Source organism: Euprymna scolopes, chromosome 9 (genome assembly GCF_053919585.1).
Source record: "Euprymna scolopes isolate OS-2025 chromosome 9, ASM5391958v1, whole genome shotgun sequence".
Taxonomy (NCBI): Eukaryota; Metazoa; Mollusca; class Cephalopoda; order Sepiida; family Sepiolidae; genus Euprymna; species Euprymna scolopes.
The window spans coordinates 147,440,634-147,458,768 of NC_136490.1; positions in this window are offsets into that span (position 1 = coordinate 147,440,634).

The following is an 18,135-nucleotide window of genomic DNA, read 5'->3' on the forward strand; positions in this document are numbered from 1 at the left end:
TTCCACTTTTCATCCCTAAAACATCTCGTCATGATAAAATTTTAGTCTGACAATTCCATGAAATGCAAAAACGCTCTGTAGCTTAATTGCCATGTATATTTTCATAACTTACTACGTACGATCTATCCACGTATTGAGCACTGTCGATGAAAATGCTGAAAATTGATACATAAAGCATTATATCTCCTTATAGCATTTCATGTGGATACAAGAAATAATTATATATATATATATATATATATATATATATATATAACATTTTTACTCTTGAAAAAGCCTGCACTTAACGGGCGAAACTTCGTCGAGTTTTTAGGTCTTTCCACCTCCTTTTTCATCACACACACACACACACACACACACACACACACACACACACACACACACACACACACACACACACACACACACACACACACACACACACATATATAGACTCGAGTTTCGCCCTCATCATTATGGCTCTTGTGGGCTGCGGTGTTTTTTGGGCTGTGAAACTAATTATATATAATCTCTCACATTCTGAAAATTATATATATATATATATATACTCTTAAAATTATATATATATATACTCTTAAAATATGAAAATATGTTTATGACAGTTAAACTACAGAGGCGTCCGCGTTTCATTCCCACAGAGAATCGTTAAGCGGTGTCTTTGTATTACTGATTGTTTTATATAGCAATATAATGTAGCTAACTATCCAATCAGATTCGTTTTTATTCACACACAGACACACATACACACACACACATACACACGCGCGTGCGTGTGAATGAATTGTGGTGTGCCATCCACTGGCATTAAAATGTAGACAAATGTGCTCAATATCCCGAAGATGGAGCTAAACTTAAAACTCCGTAAATCAATTATAAAATAGTTAAAATTGATTCAAATTTGTTAGTCAAACCTTTATATACACATGTTGTGTACCTTAAGCTGAGACAAATAGGAAAAGTGTGCCAATTAACTCATTTTATGCGTATAAATGCGTGTATTTTTGTGTATATGCGTATGTGTGCGTGTACATTTATATGCATATGATTGCATGCATGTTTCTTTATGTGTATGCGTCTATATGTGTCTCCATATATATATATATATATATATATATATATATATATATATATATATATATATATATATTTATTTATATATCTGTTTTGAACAGAAACTATTTAAAATATATTCGTGTAAATTATGTTCAAATTATGTACAAATTTTATGAATTGTAATAAAGTATTTTTGAAAAAAAAGTAAATATCGTTTTTTTTAATATTCTGATTGATTGTTTTGCATAAATTATCGAATTTTTTACACACAAATAATCAAATTGTAAACTTTATGATATTATAGTTGCGCAAAATTCATGCATTAGACCGAAAAGGGTTTTTAGAATGGAGAACACCATCCTAATTATCTTTTCTTTTAAGTAAGTCTATTAAAAAAATTTTTAATACTAATCTATAATCACCAAACAGATGTGCACGGACTCTTCATGATCGACAGACAGAATCTACCACGAATGCACGCTTTTAAGTATCTATGCTAACATTCAGAGATGGTGCGAATACATTCAGCTGTTTGCATCAATGTGATGTATCTCAAATGGTACACGACCACTAATCAATCGGAGACCTATTGAATTGTGGGACCTGTCGCTTTGTATAGTTCCGAGTTCTCATCGACAACGAGGAAGGCAGAGCGAATATTCACTCCATCTTAGAAATTACACTACTCGATCACATCTGTAGTGAGGATACTCAAAGGCGATAAGGCACAGCATCATTTGAGGGCAAGATAAAGGATTGGCAGCTCAGATGGTTTGGATGTGTGCTGACAACCGACGACAATACTTTTGCGTAACTCACTTCTAAATCGTCGGAAATCGACCGAGGTGAAGACCGATAGCAGGAAACACTACCAATAATTTCCCCACTCTTTGTCTGTGACTAAACCTAAACGTAGATTCCATGAACAAAGTTTCTTTCTTAGATCGGCAAGCCTATGGAATTGTCTTCTGTTTTCCTGCTTTACAGCTGACTACAATATGGTTGTCTTCAAGTCTAACGTAAACAAGTTTTTGATGAGCTGTTCCATATAAGTTAAATTTACCGAATTTCCATTACTAACAATTACTATATTGTCCAATTGTCTACTGTACACTCTTTAATCCTTATCCTCGAGTGGCTTCTTGGCCTTGATAAGCTGTGATGCCTATGTAAAAAAAATGAGCAGATACACGTACCTAACTTGATATATATATATATATATAGAGAGAGAGAAATTGATAATGTGTATTTTACTTTGTAGTTGTTTTTTTTTGTAAAAAAAGCTGCCTTTTGTAAATAAGAAAAAAAATAGACAAATACTAATGTAGGTCACGAGTTTGTTGAAGCAATATGTGTGAAAATATAATAGGGACACTGTAGTTGAAGTAGAAACACAAGTAAAACGACGAATAAAATGAAAAAAAAGCAGAAAATCTTTTGTTATAAAATAGAAAAACACCCGATGCAGAAGAAGGAAGTTAAAGCTGCATTATATTCGTCCAATAGGAAGACGTGAGTAAAAGATGACGTCATTGGAAAGTTATAGTAAGAAAGAATAAATCTCTAAAGTGAGATAAAATAATAATAATAATAATAATAATAATAATGATGATGATGATGATGATGATGATGATGATGATGATGATGATAATAGCAATATTTTTCAACCATTTTCACCCCAAACAAGGCACAATGCTACTTTGATGTAGGGGGCTACTATCGGGGATATAAGTTACAGGGATGCTATGTAGGGAGTTGAGCAGCAAGATGTCTGTTCACATTACACTTGAACTTCTGCATGCCAGTACAGTTGGGAAAGCAGGAACCTGAAAGGACGTTCCAGGAAAAAACTATTAGAGTAGAAGGCTTTCTTAAATCTAGGGATCTCTACTCTGTAGGGGTGGGATTTTGCTGCTTGTAAGGTTTGTTGAAAGTATTTACGTCGAGGGTGTACAAGGGCTTGTAGTTTGTCGGAGCATCCACCATAAAAATACTTGTAGAACAGGCAGAGGGATGCAACATTTCGTCATGGGATAAAGGTTGAAGCCTAGATGACAGTTCAGTACCTTTCAGGTTGGCGACTCTTTTTTGAGCCCTGTCTAGGAGCGAGAGACTAGCAGCGGGTGCATTAGCCTGAACGTGACAACAGTACTCCATACATGGGCGAATGGTGGCCTTATAGATGTACAGGATACTTTCAGGCGTAAGTAACTTTCTAGCACGGAAGAGAGAGCCCGCCCTCCTTGTAGCGGCCCTGGCAATGCTCTCAATGTATATGTTCCAACTCATGTTCCCTGTGAACGTTAAGCCGAGGAGTTTGAAAAAGGTACTTTCTGGTAATGTATCTTTAGCCATAGCTATTAGTGGTAGAAAAAGTTTCTTGTAATTATTGAAGGAAACAAGCTTAGTCTTAGCTGCATTGAATGTGACTATCCATTTTGACCCCATTCAGCCACAGATTGGAGGTCTTTCCTTAGATATGTGTTCATTTGTTTCCCCTCGTGATTGTTATTAATATAATAATAATAATAATAATAATAATAATAATAATAATAATAATTGAGGTTATCGGAAACGAATGAAAGAACTATGGGACCTATCCAGTGACTTCCATACGACAGAACAAAGAATTGCGGACCAAGCAAGACTGATACTCAAGAAAGTTTGGCTCTCTAAACTAGAACTAACAGAAATGCAGCGAAAAATAAATGATAAAACTGAACAAGAAGCATCCCCCAACGGAACCGCACGTAGAGCAACACCACAAGTTGAAGCCCCACAAATAAAAACACCAAAGGCTGAGGACCAACAAAGAATGAAGTCCACAAACGTAGAAACCGAGAACAATGAAACAGAACTAACAGAGAATGAAGCAAATGAAGTAAATAAAATAATACAGCTGATGAATGAGGAAAAAACAAAGCTACCGTCGTTAAGGAACCAAGAGCAGAAGAAACTAAAAACAGAAACAAAGAAGGTTAACAAGCTCTTCCCACACATCCCAACAAATACAATCACAGACTTAAACAACCTCATTTACGCAGGCGCCAAAATGGTAAGTATGAATTTCAAATCAGAAAAACAACCGGGGACAAGCGGACCGACAAAACCTGGATGGGAAATAAGACTAGAAACCCAAATACACAAACATAAAAAAAAGAAACCAAAATGATCAACAGGAAGAAAGCAATGTGGAGAAAACCGAATATTGGAAATGTAACTGGCAGGGAGAGGCTAAACAAGAAACATGAAGAACTAGATAAAAAAATAAAAGCAAAAGAAGCGAGATTGAGACGATATAGATATAAATCTGAACAATGCAAACAAAACAAAACATTTGAAACTAATGAAAGCCAATTCTACCAAAATGTGAACTGAGGAAAAACAAAAACAGAACAACCAAATCCGACAGAAACAAAACTCTACTGGAGTAAAATATGGGAAGAGCGACGTGATCACAATAGAAATATCGAATGGTTGAAAGACATGAAAGAAGAGTTACAACAAATAGAAGAAGGAACAGGGAATGAAATCAACAAGAAAACCCTAAAGAAAACCATAGGAAAAATGGCAAACTGGAGAGCACCAGGGCACGACGGGATACATGCATACTGGTTAAAAATTTCACAACTTTACATGAAAGCCTAGCCCAAAGTCTGAGAAGATGTATACAGGAAGCAAGCGTACCAGACTGGATGACAAAAGGTAGAATCACACTGCTACAGAAGGACACGGAGAAAGGAACCGTCCCTAGCAACTATAGGCCAATCACGTGCTTACCAACTATGTGGAAGATACTGACAGCGCAACTGAGGGAACAAATCTACCACTCCCTGAATAACCGTGGACTGATCTGCGAGGAGCAGGAAGGATGCCAAAAAGGAAAAAGAGGAACACATGATCTGCTATATGTTGATCAAAAGATTCTAAAGGAGGTAAAAACGAGGAGAAAGAATTTAGCCATGGCATGGATCGACTACAAAAAAGCGTACGACAGGATCCCCCAAGCATGGATAATAGAATGCCTAAATATGTATAAAATACCAAGCAAGATCACCAACGTAATAGAAAATGCAATGAAAACATGAAGACTGGAATTGACAGCTGATGGACAACACATAACAGAATTAACATACAAAGAGGCATGTTTCAAGGAGACTCACTATCAGCACTACTGTTCATCATAGCCATGATGCCCTTGAACAGTATTCTGAGAAAGTACCAAGCCGGATACAAGTTCTCCAATACAGAGGAAAAAATGAACCACCTGATGTACATGGACGATCTGAAACCTTTTGCAAGAGCCGAAAAGAGCTAGAGACACTAATTAACACTACCAGGATCTTCAGCCAAGATATCCAAATGGAATTTGGAATGGAAAAGTACGCACACCTAGTTATAAGAAAGGGAGAACTGGAAACGACAGAAGGCATGGAACTACCCAACCAAACAGAAATGAGGGCACTAGGGGAACAAGACGACTATAAATACTTGGGAATTCTGGAAGCGGACACCATCAGAGCAACAAAAATGAAAGAGAAAATTGGAAAGGAATACCTCAGGAGAAGAAGAAAACTCCTGGAAACAAAATTATATAGCAGAAACCTAATAAAAGGTATAAATACATGGGCAGTATCACTAGTAAGATACTCTGGACCGTTTATAGGGTGGACAAAAAAAGAACTGAGACAACTCGACCAGAAAACCAGGAAACTCATGACCATGAATAATGCACTACACCCATAGGACAATACTGACAGACTCTACGTGAAAAGGAAAGACGGCGAGAAGGACTGATCTGTATAGAAGACTGTGTGAAGGACACGAAAAAAGCCTAGAAAAATATATAATGCAAAACACTGAAAGGTTAATTATGGCAGTGAGAGACACTGAAAAAAAAACAAAAAAAACAAAACAACAACAACAGAACAGAAAACAGAGAGACAAACGACAAAATGAGAAAAGAGGAATGGGAAGAGAAACAATTCCACGGAAGATTCATAAGAATGACAAAAGATGAGAATTACAAAAACACTTGGACATGGATGCGAAAAGGACATATAAACCGAGAAATATTAAGATAAACCCTAGAATGTGGGGAATAACACAAGACAATATAACAAAGAAGCGTTACAAGGAATGAAGAACGCCGAAGCTGCATATCTACAAGTTCTACACATGCATCCCCTCATTGTCTTATCACCATTCCCCCCAATAGAAAAGTGATACCAAAGAGCCGAGAAGGATCAAGGAGGATGGAAAGACCGAGGAGAGAGCGCTGGCTAGACCTCCGCTGGACAAGCGCAAAAAGAACTGGGATCGGGGGGAGGCTTAGTGCCACTCAAATTCCAGTATAAACCAATGGCCACTACCAGCGAGAAATCAATGGTATGAGGCTGTTGTGATGACGCAAATTTATTTGCAAATGCTATCGAGGGAGGTGGAGAGAGCTGGACGTCTGGGGAGACTTGTTGTCACTCAGCTTCCAGAGAACCCACAGGTCTCCAAACCGATCGTTTTTTGACTTGTATGAAAGTTCCATGTGAGCCAATAATAATAATAATAATAATAATAATAATAATAATAATAATAATAATAATAATAATTATTATTATTATTATTATTATCGGCTCACAAGGAGCCTTCACACAGGGTATCAAAGATCTCATTGGAAACAGCCTGTAGTGTTCCCTGGAAGCTGAGTGACAACAAGTCTCCCCAGATTTTCCAGTACTCTCCACCTTTTTCGATAATATTTGGAAATAAATTTGCATTATCGCAACAGTGGCTTGCCATTGAGTTTTTGTTGGCGGCGGCCATTGGTCTTTACTGGAATTTGAGTGGCAATAAGCCTCCCCAAGGTCCCAGTTCTTTTCGCACTTATACAGTGGACGTCTGGTCAGTGCCCACTTCTCAGTCTTTCCTTACTCTTTGACTACTTGGCTATTCGGTCTCACTCTGGGGTAGTGATGTGAAAATGGGGGATGGGGGTGGGGTTAGATAACTTATAGGCATGCAGCTTCAATGTTATTGGTTTCATGTAGTCCTTCATGTTTTGTCTCTGAAGTATTTGTCTGGTCTGCACTCGTTGTTTGTGTGTGCTGGTCTCCACATTCGAGGGGTTTCCTTAATATTTCAGCTGTTTTCATTATTGTTGTTCATTGTATTTTCCAGTCATTCTTCTGATTCCAATTTCTCCCATTCTTTTTTCAAAGTTTTTCGGGATTGTTCTTAGTGTTCTCTTTATCTTCCATATCCACTTCAGGTCCTTGGCTAGCTCTGTGTATTTGCTCCGTTTCTTTGATATTCACCCTGTGGTCACCTGGAACAGCAAAGTCTACGATTTGACTGGATTTTTCGTTCTTGTTACATCTGGTCTTCTTGCTTGGATGGGCTTGTTCGTCTGTATGTCCATGTCCCAAAGGATTTTGTGATTCTCATTTTCAAGTTGCTGGTTTATGTTTCTACCACTTGCCTATGCGTTTGAGATGCAGTTGTTTGCATAATTCCCAGTGTACTGCCCTTCCCATTTGGTCATGTCTATTCTTTTATTGCTTTTGGGCCAGTTTGCTGCAATCAATTACTATAAGGTTGATCGTTTCGCCTCTTTGTTCACAAACTCTACATTCACTGTTTTCTTGTGTTTTATGCATCTTTGCTTTGATATGATTGGTTCTTATCGAGTTATCTTGCGCTGTGGTATTAGAGATTCAGTTTCTCAGCTTATGTGTCCTTTTCGCATCCATATCCGAATGTTTTCGTTATTCTGGTCTTTTGTCATCCTTATGAATCTTCCATGTTTTTCTTCCTATTTTTCATTTTCTTGTCTTATCCTTCATCTCTCTGTTTTTCTGTTTTGTTGAATTTCTTAGTGCCCTTTGCTGGCATGATTATCCTTTCCGTGTTCTGCGTTATGTATTTATTGTAGTTATCTTTTTTTGTGACATGCAAACAGTCTTCTATTATATTTAATAACTTTTACTACGTAGTCTTTAACCAGACAATTAGACAACTCTAAGTAACAAATGGCATTATAAATATGTTGACAACATCATTTCAAAAAGTTCACATTCATTTGTCCCCCTCCCTTGCCAAACTTTCACAAAAATACCCGACTAACTACAACCATTATATATGGTTTCCTCCACTCTCTATCTGTGCTAAATCTAAACGCATATTTCATGAACAAAGCTTAGTTCGCAGAACTGACCGCCTGTGGAACATTGTTCCGTTGGCCTGCTTCCTGGTTGAATACACCACAGTTGCTTTCAAATCTGATGTAAACAAGATCTTGTTAAACCATCCCCCATAAATAATCCAATTCTACCCAATTTACACCATTAACGATTACTACACTACCACTTTAATTCATTAACCCTTATCCTCGAGTGGCATTCGGGCCTTCATAAGTAGTGACTCTCACGTAAAAAGCCTTATTCATCATATACGATTAATATGCTTGTGTCATCAGTCTATCTGTCTACATGTGTTACACTTTGGAGCTATGAAACAACAACTGGCTTTACTGATAAACAAAGTAAGTAACAAAATGTTTTCCTTTCACATGAAGATAATATATATATATATATATATATATATATATATATATATATATATATATATATATGTATGTATGTATATATATATATCTATAGAAATATATTTTCTCATAATATATACCAATCCTTATTTAAGAAGCTCAATGTAATTACGGAGCAATGCAGTATAGAGAATAAATGACAAAAACTATATTCAAAATTTCATGATGTTGACCATCTTATAATTTATTCCTTTAATTCAGTTGACTTTTACAATTCTTCACAGTGTCTGTTTCGTAGCGCAAAAGCAATCACTTAATTATTATATCAATCAGTGAATCTATTATGCCCTTAACTCATCAGAAGAAATAGCAACAATCAATCCGTTAAAAGGAAATGAAGTGTGATTTGACATGATTAAAATCCGAAAATTGGAAGATAAGCTGCATATACCTTTAATATGTTTCCATTATGCCATTTTGAATTTTTAAATTTTAAAAATATTTTGCATTTTAACTTGCCGACATATTTCATATTTAGTAGGTCGGAAATATGATATGCAGGAAACGGACAAACGTCTTGACCAATTCAATATAACGCATGCTCTTTGCCGGCTTAATTGTTGAACGCGACTTCTTAGAAACATTTCCTTATCTCTACAATTATAAAACTACTATCTATGTATACCCGAGCAAAGGGATTTGTCACATACTGTTAGGTTGGTGCAAAAATAATGTCGTTTTTGATGTATATATATATATATATAATTTTTAAAATATAATTATCCACTGACACGTGTTTCGTCGTCCACGACTCATCAGAGTGGCTGAATCTAGCGAGATTCGAAAGCGGCACCTCATGATAAGAAGCCTAAACCTCTACCACGGTGCTAACCTCGCCGGACTACTAAATGTATCACTTTTACGTAGATGTTTTTGTTAGCGATACTTTCTTGAATGAATTCAAGTATTTATACGAAAGTGCATTTTTACCTAAATGCTTGTTGGGAATAATTTTCCCATTGACCAATCTGGTACCCCCTTTTAATGGGGAGCGACATATATATTATTTTTAAAATATAATTATCCACTGACACGTGTTTCGTCGTCCAAGACTCATCAGAGTGGCTGAATCTAGCGAGATTCGAAAGCGGCACCTCGTGATAAGAAGCCTAAACCTTTACCACAGTGCTAACCTCGCCGGACTACTAAATGTATCACTTTTACGTAGATGTTTTTATTTGTTTTTGTTAGCGATACTTTCTTGAATGAATTCAAGTATTTATACGAAAGTGCATTTTTACCTAAATGCTTGTTGGGAATAATTTTCCCATTGACCAATCTGGTACCCCCTTTTAATGGGGAGCGACATATATATTATTTTAAAAATATAATTATCCACTGACACATGATAAAAACGACATTATTTTTGCACCAATCTAATATTAAAGATACACCGAATATCCCAACTTGTTACGAAAAGTGATCTCATAGCGTGTTTAGGAAAGCATAAAACATATTCATCTTGATCTATGAAAATCAAGCAGGAATAATTTTCATAGCTTAAACAGGAAATAACTCTTATAACTTAAAAATTAAATAGATATTAAATAGCGTTTAAACGCAACTGTTTTCAGCTATTAATAATTTAAAATATGAATTAAATATAAAAAATATTTAATATTTAAAAAATATTAAATATTTAAAATATAAATTAAATTAAAAGTAAATGAAATAAATCATCTTTAAATAATGTTTTTTATAATAAACAATTAATAACATCGAGCGAATTACGAAAATAGATTTTTTAATGTAATATGCAAATGAGGTTACTCATTGACTGTAGATTTCTTTTGAATAAATAGTATCATATACTAATATAATCATAATAGAAATCATGTTAGACTTAAAACGTATATGTTCGTTTTAAGTATGAAAATTAATTTGTGAAACAGCGTACCTTTTGTACATATTAATTAACTTGTGAACAAACATACATGCAGACAGGAATACAACTTAATTATATACAAGAAAAGACCTCTCGCGTGTTTATCGCATGTTCCTAACTTTAATATATTAACAGTGAATGATTATTTGATTATTACTCGAATATTTATTGAAATCAAAATTAAAATGAAAAGAGTAAATCGAATTTAAAAAATCCTAGTTAAAACAATTGTAAACAGTAAAATATTTTGAATTATTTTTCTCAGTGCCCATCACATGACAAATATGTGTCTACCCGGACAACGCCGGATAAGTACAACAACGAAGTAATAAGATTAAATGTTATCACAATTTTTGGAATCATGGGGTCATTTGTAATCTGATGAGAGGCCACAAATGAGGCTTACACCTTTGGTTTTGATTTTCTTACATTTATCATTATCGTTATAGTTTATCGTGTTTTTAATCTATAGGTCAATATTGATAATGATTCCCTTGCTGATTTGTTTCACTCCAACGCCATTTTGAATTTCTACGTTTTCATTTGCATCTGATTTTTAGTGTTTCATATTTTTTTTTTGCATCATTTTGTCAACCATTTTATTATCGTGTTTCGGTGTCAGCATTTACATCTATTCATATAAAAGTATTTTAAATTTTTATATATTTTCTATATACAAGATTCAATACTAAGCTAATTAACCGATCATTATGAATTTTGTAGCACATCGGTCACACGTAAGGAGTTCAAATGTTAGTTATAATTAGTTCAATTTAGTTTCATGCAAAGGATGCAAAAAGGATGGAAGCTCTTTGCGAACATTCAGGTACCTTCAAGTTTTGTGAAATTATGACGATACGTATTAGACATCCAAGAACAAATATTTCAATGATGTTTTTACGAAGGAGTCACGACTTATCAAGGCCCGAAGGCCACTTAAGGGTAAGGGTTAATGAATGCACGGTAGTCACCGGGACTACAGAATAGTAATCGTTCATTGAGGAAATTGGATATAATTTGATTATTTAAAAGGACGGCCCAACAAGAACTTGTTTACATTGGACTTGAAGACGATCATATTGTAGTAAGCCGGAAAGCAGGCCCACAGAACAGAATTACACAGTTCTAGGAAATAAGTTTTTTTCATGGAATTTGCGTTTAAATTTAGGTGCAGAGATAGAGAGAGAGAGAGAGAGAAAGAGAGAAAAAGAGAAAGAGAGAGAGAGTGAGGGAAATTGTTGATAGTGGTTGTAGATAGATGAGTGCTTTTTTATGAAAGTGTGGCAGAGCGAACCATAGATTGAAGCTCAGACGAGCATCTGCCATGAAAGAGGTCACAGGGAAGAGAAAAGGGCATAGCTTACTCAGTTTCGAAGCCGTTTTAGGTCTATTGTAGCATTTTAAATAATGTTTTGTTATGGAGAGGGATACTATGGATACCATTTCTCATTTCAAAATGCAAAGGTATCAGATTTGCATTGAATTAGATCTGTTATATCGCGAATTTAATTTTCGTAAGGCGACATAAAAGTGGTAAAAAACTATTCTAGTCGCGGAATTAATTTTACCTATTCTGGAATAGATATTTATCTAGTTTATCTATATATTAATATCGTAGTACCTTTAACGTACGTACGTGTGTCACGGTTTCCAGAATATAAATTATTCGATCGGCAAGTTCTAATTATTAAAAAGGAGGATAGAAGATGATAACATACTACACACATTAAATTAATATATAGATACGTTAATTTAATGTTCGTAATATATTATCAGCTTCTATCTTCCTTTTTAATAAATAGGATCTCCCGATCACCGAAAGCGCAATGTAAAAATAATGATAAAAACAAATGATGTCGCTTTTAGGCCGTAGATGAAACTAAAATATACTTCCTTGAATCTAAGGGTTGTATCTGTTCTGTCTAAAGATGGTATAATGATGTCATGGGGTTTCCGTTCGTACCGGGCGTCCATACAAGGTAGATATCTCAGAGACTTCTATAAGAATATTGGAGATAAACCGTAATAACCAGATATAGTCTGACACTATATTAACCAGATTATTTAGAAAATACTTTGACAGTTTTAACAAAAGGGCTACAATAATACCGCGGGATCTCCACTCACACTGAACGTCCACAGAATGTCCAGCATCAATAGATTACACACGAAAGATGCGGCTGTGGAAATGCCACAGGTCTCGCTCGTATATATTATTTAATATAGAATTTTGGAACTTTAACATTGGTTAATAATTATGTTTTTCATATCTTGCCTTCATAGAGTTCAAAACCAGCTATGAAATCTAGTAGGTGATGACGTTTTCTTTTCTCTACAACCTCTTTCCTACAGAAGGGACGTTGCGAGTCTGTATTTGTTCTATTGTTTATTTCTATGACAAGTGCTCGTCTGAGCTCCAGTCTATGGTCCCAAAACACTTTCTGAATTTCTTTCAAATAATTCATTCATTTTTCCAACAATTGCTTACGAGAAACCGAAATACATTCTGATGGATTTAATTTCGCCATTAAATTATTATTTGAATGGAATTGCAATTTTAGATTTCGATATATATTTGATTGGCCATAAAAATAAAATTGCATAAGTCACGTAAAGACGAGAAAAATACACACGGAAAGAGGGACATGAGAAATGTCCATATCATTTTACTAATATACAGATTAGCGCGTTAAAACATACACACATTTTTATTTGTTTATCGCTAGATGAAGATTGGTTAAGAAAAATAAATGAGAGGGCACTTAATCCAACCTTGACTTTCAAGCAGCTTTTGTTCATAGCGTGTTTTTTTAATTGAAAATCAACCCAGACAAGGCTTGAATTCACTTGATTTAAGAAGCTAACCAGAATTAAAAATGATTATCACAAAGACAGGAGATGTTTATAAGCCTTAGTCTTGAAAAGACAAAGGTTATAGGTAGAATGAAAACTGTCATCAGGAGATAGTTACAAAACCCTTCAGTTATTGGAAAGAAGTTGAATTACTATGAGGGATCAAAACAGCGAACTGATGGAAACCACTAGACCAACAAGTCAAACGAGCTGAAACAAAGGAAGCAGGAAAAAGATTAAACAATTCTAATAAACAGATGCCATAATAGCAGTCATAGAAAAGATAGAGACTAGCAACTTGTGTGAGAGAAAGAAGTTGTAGAGAAAATTACATTAAAAAATTCATATTAGACTAAGACGCGCTGTCGGCGTTACTCGGGAATGAATTTGCTATAAAATCTAAAACTCATAGTACCATTTTTAATGCAATGAAATTAAGTAAAATGCCGTCTTTGCTAAAAGGCACGACCGCAAACATCACAATCTATACTCCTATAAATTTGTTTTTATTTTGTTGATTGATATTCATATTAAAAACCCTTTTTCCTATTTATTTAAAAAGAAAATACAACTTTGTTATATATGGACCGTGGATTTGCATTCATCTGCCAAAATATAGCTAATTTGCATATTGTTTTAAACATCTATTTTAATTAATTCCCTATTAGTGTTTTTTCAGTTTTCTTATGGGATGATCATATTTAGTTAACGTGTAATTATATTTATGCAGATATTCTACATGATTTATACTTGCGTAATATTTGCGTAAAAAGATTATAGTAAACACAAACCTTTTTCTATATATATATATATATATATATATATATATATATATATATATATATATATATATATATATGTATATATATATGTATGCGTGTATATATGTGTTTAAAAAATGCCTACCAAACTCCTCTGTCAGTTTTTTGTCTACAGACGTGAAACTTAATATATAGGGTATTCGAACTCATGCGTACTTTTATATTTGGAGTTTACCGAGAGATAATCGATGCAAAAGTGTGAAAATTAAAAAAGCAAAAGCAAAAAAAATTAAATAAACATCGAGGTGACGGCGGTCTAGTGGTTAACGACACGGACTGCCCCAATTTCGAATCCAATCGTTCTACATAAACCAGTTTCACTTAGGATGTTGCTAATCTTCACGTGGTCGCTCTTGTAATCCTTGATGTCTTTCTAGAAAGAATCATGACTAGAAAAATATCGGGGAAACCAATGCCGATAATAGAATATTCGGATTCACACGATATGATCATGATAATGATGATAATGATAATGATGATGATGATTGAAACAAACCAAACGTCGATCAAATAGAAATACGAAAGCATTACTACTACTGTCATTTCGAAGTAGGTGTCGTAGTAACAGTTCTATGTTTATCAATGAATGACAGTTATTTTACGAATAAATAACACAATTCTATTCATTCTTATACAGTTATTCTTACGTTTTTTTTTATATTTCTCTTAAGATTTATCCACGAAATTATTTATAATATATCTCAATATAAACTAACTACTGCTAGTAATTTATTTAATAAAGTTTTAAAAATTCAATATGTTAATGAGCAATGAACGTGCACATAATGTTATTTTCTGTTATATGCAAATTTAATCGGGTGTTAAATTAAAGTAGATTGGTCAGCTGTGTTTTTCGATTATCCAAGTCCAAAGCTAAAGTCATCTGAAATAAGTAATAAAACAAAACTTTAGGGAATGTTGACGTAAGTAAATGACTGATTCATAATCTACATTGTAATACAATATAACCATAAATAAGTCAAGTTTTAAATCCAGCCAACCAAATCACTCTCTTTCTTAATAGAAAACCTGTTCGTTGACTCAAACCAAGCATGCTTATTCACTGTTTCGTGCCATTTACGTCAAGATTTTCTGCTGATAAAGTACACGTAAATCGTTAGAAACCGGATTTCGATGCCCAAGCAGAGTTACAAAGACAAAGTTTGATGGGAGTGTCAAATCAGCTAAAGAAGAACATAAATTAACGCATTATCTGCTAAATTAAAAAAAAAACAAACAAACTTGAATCCGAAATAAACCAAAATTTGGCAAAAACTGCTTTCGTACGTAATCAAGTCTTGCTCATTCAGTCGTTGGATTAAGTCTTCAAATATTTTTCATCGACCTTGGATAATGATATATATATATATATATATATATATATATATATATATATATATATATGTATATATATATATATATATATATATAGTTTTAAATATATATAAACGTTAATAATATATATAAACGTTAATAAACTTTATTTTAGTGTCCCCGTAATTTTTGACACATTGAATAGTTCCCCATCAGAACTCTTTACTTTCGACGTAGTATTATTTTTACGCTATCGATTTTCTCCTGATGAGATGATAGCTGAAAGAGCTCTCGAGAGACTTCCGCCCATTATATTTAAAACTTTATTTAAATTCTGTACCTCTAAACATATATATATATATATATATATATATATATATATATATATATATATATATATATATATATATATATATGCATATATATTAGGTTGAGAAGGAAGTTCTTGCAGAATTTTTAATTTTGATTTCATAACAGTTAATGCCGTATATATTCGCTCTGCTACAAAGAAGATGGAAAAATTATTTATTTCATACTGAAATTCCATTTTTCGCAATTGTTTGGAGCAGCTAATTTAAATAATTTAACTATATTTCGTTTTATACATAATCAATAGATAACATTAATATAACACGTTATCTAACCATATTAATATTAGATTTACAAGAAGGTTCTTGCGGAATTTTTTATTTTGATTTCAAATAGGTTTTCGTTATAACACCTTTACTTTATATATTCTACAATTTTTTATTTTTTATTTCAAATAGGTTTTCGTTATAACACCTTTACTTTATATATCATTCTATAATTTTTTTATTTTGATTTCAAATAGGTTTTCGTTATAATACCTTTACTTTATATATCATTCTATAATTTTTTATTTTGATTTTCGTTATAACACCTTTACTTTATATATCATTCTATTATTTTTTATTTTGATTTCAAATAGGTTTTCGTTATAATACCTTTACTTTATATATCATTCTATAATTTTTTATTTTGATTTCAAATAGGTTTTCGTTATAACACCTTTACTTTATATATCATTCTATAATTTTTTATTTTGATTTCAAATAGGTTTTCGTTATAAAACCTTTACTTTATATATCATTCTATAATTTTTTTTATTTTGATTTCAAATAGGTTTTCGTTATAATACCTTTACTTTATATATCATTCTATTATTTTTTATTTTGATTTCAAATAGGTTTTCGTTATAATACCTTTACTTTATATATCATTCTATAATTTTTTATTTTGATTTCAAATAGGTTTTCGTTATAACACCTTTACTTTATATATCATTCTATAATTTTTTATTTTGATTTTCGGTATAACACCTTTACTTTATATATCATTCTATAATTTTTTATTTTGATTTCAAATAGGTTTTCGTTATAATACCTTTACTTTATATATCATTCTATAATTTTTTATTTTGATTTCAAATAGGTTTTCGTTATAACACCTTTACTTTATATATCGTTCTATAATTTTTTATTTTGATTTCAAATAGGTTTTCGTTATAATACCTTTACTTTATATAATTCTATAATTTTTTATTTTGATTTCAAATAGGTTTTCGTTATAATACCTTTACTTTATATATCATTCTATAATTTTTTATTTTGATTTCAAATAGGGTTTCGTTGTAATACCTTTACTTTATATATCATTCTATAATTTTTTATTTTGATTTCAAATAGGTTTTCGTTATAATACCTTTACTTTATATATCATTCTATAATTTTTTATTTTGATTTCAAATAGGTTTTCGTTATAATACCTTTACTTTATATATCATTCTATAATTTTTTATTTTGATTTCAAATAGGTTTTCGTTATAATACCTTTACTTTATATATCATTCTATAATTTTTTATTTTGATTTCAAATAGGTTTTCGTTATAATACCTTTACTTTATATATCATTCTATAATTTTTTATTTTGATTTCAAATAGGTTTTCGTTATAATACCTTTACTTTATATATCGTTCTATAATTTTTTATTTTGATTTCAAATAGATTTTCGTTATAATACCTTTACTTTATATAAGCCAACATGATATTATATTGATTTGCCAACATGATATTAATATTGTAAAAGTTTATTGGGTACCGTTGTTGCTAAACCTGCTTCCATCGCTTTTTATGTAGCAGAAGAAAGTACGGGAAGATATGGTTTCATTAAACAAATTAAAAAAAATCGTTATGATTTTGTTAAATCACTATTATAGAATGATTAGTACAACTTATCATACATAACAAATATTAATTTAATGTCTAAGAATAAGAATTACGTTCAGAAATTGTCATTCGTTGTACTCTCAAAAAAGGAAAGTTATTTATTGTTTTTTTCGGTTATAGAAACTGTTACATAAGCAGTTAAATCGCTAATGATATTGAGAGTAACCTCAATCAATACATCGTCGTATACGTTTATTCTAATACAGAAGCTAGTTCTCGAACAGCTGTGTGTTGATTGGATTCGACTAAGTCTCTTAATTGATCATTGTCAATATCCGGTGGCTGACCACTACGCTCATCATCTTAAAGACTCTCGTCGCCGCCACGAAAATCTCTTAAACCACCTGTGCGTTGAGAAGTG